Source organism: Halichoerus grypus, chromosome 1, assembly GCF_964656455.1.
Source record: "Halichoerus grypus chromosome 1, mHalGry1.hap1.1, whole genome shotgun sequence".
Lineage (NCBI taxonomy): Eukaryota > Metazoa > Chordata > Mammalia > Carnivora > Phocidae > Halichoerus > Halichoerus grypus.
In genome coordinates, this window is record NC_135712.1 from 216,540,503 (window position 1) to 216,544,780 (window position 4,278).

The 4,278-nt window shown below is 58.4% G+C and overlaps 1 long non-coding RNA gene across 1 annotated transcript; it reads left to right on the plus strand.

Moving 5' to 3' along the window:
- The first annotated feature begins 2,145 nt into the window (after positions 1-2,145).
- LOC144380143 (uncharacterized) lies at positions 2,146-3,541 on the plus strand. Its single transcript, XR_013443951.1, has 3 exons — positions 2,146-2,339; positions 2,600-2,701; positions 2,983-3,541. It is a non-coding gene; the product is annotated as an uncharacterized LOC144380143 (long non-coding RNA).
- The last annotated feature ends 737 nt before the right edge of the window (positions 3,542-4,278 follow it).

The following is a 4,278-nucleotide window of genomic DNA, read 5'->3' on the forward strand; positions in this document are numbered from 1 at the left end:
GGGACAGAAGACAGGCCAGGCTGATGGTCAGAGGTCCCCAAGGGGCCCCGGGGGGTTGCCAGGGCACTGGGAGAGGACAGGGTCTGGGTTCCGGTGCCATCACCACCCTGGCCACTTGAAAGTAGGAAGAGATACCAACCCCCAAGTCCAGATGGGGCTACAGCACAAAAGGCCTCAGCTTACTCTTCTGTCACTTGGGCTGTAGAGATGCAGTGTCCCTAGGGTCCCACAGGCTTGTGGAAGAGCCTATTGGCCTTGGATCTCCATCCCTGACCCACTGTGCTCCCAGTCCTGGGAAAATGCTTTGGACTCCCTCAAGGTCCTTCTGAGCAGAGGACAGCCTGGGGGCTTGGGGGGCTGAGGACCTGGGTACGCAGAATGTGGCAGAGCACTGACCACTAGTCTGGAGACCAAGGTCAGGACCCTTCTTGTTGCAGCCTCAGGGTCCCCATGTGGAAGAGGTTCCAGAATCACTGCTCTGGTCAGGCTGAGGAGGCCTTAGGAAGGAACGGAGCACCAGGACAGGAGAGGGAAACACGGACAAGGGAGGCTTCTGAGGTTTCTCACGTCACCCCTGGAGTCCGCAGATCCTGCTCCTGTGAGAGACACAGAGACAGAGACAGAGAAGGAGACAGAGAATGAACACAGGACAGAGGGAACCAGAAGAAGTCACAGACTTGCCTCGATCAGCTTGGAAATGACATCCCAGCATTTTGCACCATTCTATTCCTGAGAGCGCGGTCACACAGACCGTCCACCCTGGAGGGGAGGGGATTCCATAGGGATGTGTGACCAGGATTCGGGGATGCTGGGAGCCACTGTGGGGACTGCCCAGCACATGGGCACAGACGAGGCCCTGGGACCTGAGCCGAACCCTAATGGGAGCCCCTGGAAGTCTGTGTTGTGAGAGGACAAGGTCAGAATCAGTTCATTACAACCTTCCCACGGGGGCTGGGACACAGGCAGGAGGGGGGTGGCTTTGCCCAGACCCCAGAGCAGACCCAGGCCCCTCTGAGCTGTGCTCCATGCCAAGCCCAGCCCCTGGCTCATCCTTGCATTGCCAAGTGTGCACCAGCCTCCTGTGATAGCAGGTACGGAATGTATGTAGAGGTCCTACCCCTGATGGCGTCCCTAGAAGTAGAAGCCAGAATACCCCACTGTGCAGATGGGCAGACTGGGGACGCCCTGAGAGGCACAGGGTCTGTCCAGGGTCACAGCCCTGGGCACGTGCAGGAGCCCGGTCTGAACCCAGCTCTGTGTCCTCACAGCAGGGACACCGGCTGCACCCAGGCCTCCCAGGGGCTGTGGGTGGGCTGTGTGGGTGTCACTGTATGGATGGGGCATGGGGGGAGGGTGAGCATTGAGCAGCTGGGGGAGGGGGCCCTCGGGGGGCTCTTGTGTGAGGAGGAAGTTGGGTAAGGGGACCCCACACAGTGGTGACCTCACTTCCCTGACAACAGAGCCCAACAGAATTTGGAACCGCAGTAACCAGGCACCCACATTCCAGAGACAGCCCCCTGCCCAGCTCATTTTGTTGGAGATCATCCAACGATGAACATGTTGGCTTGTTGCCTCCCGAAGTCTGGAGGCTGCAGGCTGAGGAAAGCCCGCCCTGCAAACGCTGTCCCTCGCAGGGGATGTCGTGTCAGGGCTCCCCACCGCCTCTGGCTATTTGGCAGGAAGGACAGAAAGGTGACACCAGGAGGCCCAGAGCCGACCACCCAGCCCCACTCGCTCTGATCTGACCTGTGCAGCCCCAGGTCCCCCTCCGTGTGTGTGTGAGTGTGTGTGTGTGTGCATGTGTGTGTGTGTGTGTGTGTGTGTGTGTAAAGAGGGGTCATGCGGGGTGGGGCCACCCTGAGCAGGAGCAGGCTGATGAGGGGTCAGATACCCAGTGGGCAGGTCATGTTCAAGGTCAAGCCTGGCTGTGTGGGATGGGGTGTGCGGGCGCTGCCCCTTCTGCCCAAGGTTTATCCCGATAGCCCTGCAGGGATGGGTCACTGCATCCCGGGTGCAGGACTGTGCACGCACAGGTCTGTGTCTGATCTGGGAGCAGCAGGGGGCCTGGGCAGGAGGACAGTGAGGATGGCCGGGCAGGGCTTTGATGCTTCCAGCCGACTACCCGTCCCTGTCTTTGCAGAAGGCCACGGATGACCTCCAGAGGCGGCTGGCGGACATGCCCTCCTCCCTGACAGAGGGGTTGACCCCACAGGCATCCCCCAAAACAGGTGCTGGGGATTGCCGGGCAAGACCTCCACCACCACCCAGACCACTGTCCCAGGTGGTTGGTCACCGGACAGTGGTCCAGGAGCCGGAGCCCACGGAGGCCGAGCCCGAGGGTGAGAAGGCTGGGGCTGGGTGTTTGTGGTGTGTGGGGATGGGTCGGGGCTGGCCCCACAGGGATGAGCCCCCAGAGGCTGGTGTGGGGCCAGGAGCAACGACTGGGCACAGAGCGCCCAGCGGGTGGACGGCAGTCGGGGAGACGTCCCCGTGAGGGCTCCTTCCTGGCTGCGACTTCTGTGGGAGGCCCTGGGCTGGGTTCTGTCTCCGCAAAGGCCCACGGAGAGCAGGCACGGGGTGAGCTTTTCTCCTCTCACAGCTGCTCCACCACCTGAGGAGCTAGAGCCGGCTCCAACTCCATCGGCAGCTCTGGAGGGAGGGGTGGAGCCTGCGACTTCAGCAGGAGACCAGGAGCCGGCAGGTGACCCGGCACCCGCCCACGGAGAGCCTGATGTGGGCCAGGAAGAACTGGCACTTGCTCCTGCCCTAGCCCCTGCCCCTGTTCCTGCCCCTGCCCCAGCTCCTGCTACTGTTCCTGCCCCTCACCTAGCTCCTGCCCTGGATCCTGCACCTGCCACTATTGCTGACCCCATCCCTCCCCTTGCCCCTCCCCTTGCCCTGCCCCTGGCCCTGCTCTTACACCTGGCCCTGCCCCAGGCCCTGCCCCTATCCTAACCCCTGCCCCTACTCCTGCTCCTGCAGGTCTCCCAGAGCCACATCCAGAGCCCACAGCCCTGCGGGAAGAGCTCCTTGTACAATTACCCTTAGTTCCATCGCCGGACCCCGACGCCCCGCCAGATTGTTTCATCCACTCCTCCTACGTTCTTTCTATCTGGTACCTATTAACTGTTATTTTATCCTTCCATGTCCTATATACTGTTTATTATTTGTTTTAAATACAATTACTTGTTGGGGCGCCTGGGTGGCTCAGTTGGTTAAGCGGCTGCCTTCGGCTCGGGTCATGATCCCAGGGTCCTGGTATCGAGCCCAGCATCGGGCTCCCTGCTCGGTGGGAAGTCTGCTTCTCCCTCTCCCACTCCCCCTGCTTGTGTTCCTCTCTCGCTGTGTCTCTCTCTGTCAAGTAAATAAATAAAATCTTTAAAAAGAAAAAAAATTAAAAAAAATAAATAAATACAATTACTTGTTTTCAATTGAACACGTCATGAACATTAAGTACATTCCCAACGCTGTGCCACCACACCACAGAACATTGCTGCAGAATATCTCATGCCCCAAAGGAGTCCCTGAACCAGAAGCCCCCCCTGCCCATTTCTCCCCCAGCCCAGACCATCAAAACCTCTAAGCTGCTTTCTCTCTCTGTTTCTTTACCTATTCCTGATGTTTCTGTAAGTGGAATCACACAATAGGTGCCTTTGTGTCTGCCCACCTGTTTTCAAAGGGGATTCATTTTCTTCTGTGTTTATTTGTCATATAATTTCCCTTATTCGATATTGAAATCCCCGATGGATTACACATCAGATGTAAACATAGAGGCCACTTTAGGAATTATGGGCACAATCTCGGGGCCGAGACCCCTGTTCCTGCTGGGACACCACAGCCTGACCCCAGACAGGACAGGGCTGGTTCCTCCTGTGGCCCACACAGAAACCAGGGAAATGCAGAAGGCTGGAAGGCACACCCCAAAGGGCAAAAGCATTGCTCACAACCCAAGGCCAGAGAAAGGTTTCCCATGCCTCTGGTCCAAACAATATACCAAGTCACTGGGTTCCACAAGGACAGACACCAAACGCATGCAAGTCCAAGGGGGGAGGACAGGCACATGGGGAGTCACAGATGCGGGAGCTCCTGGGGAAGGACTCTGGCAAAGGAAACCCTATGGAGGCAGCGCTGGTCACCCTCAGACTGGCAGGTGTCTGGTCTGGGGAGAACGTGAGGAAGTGGAGGTCCAATGCAGGTCCTCTGGAGGAAAGGGTGATGGTGGCTCAGTCCTTTAAGTCGCTGACTCTTGATTTTGGCTCAGGATGTGATCTCATGGTG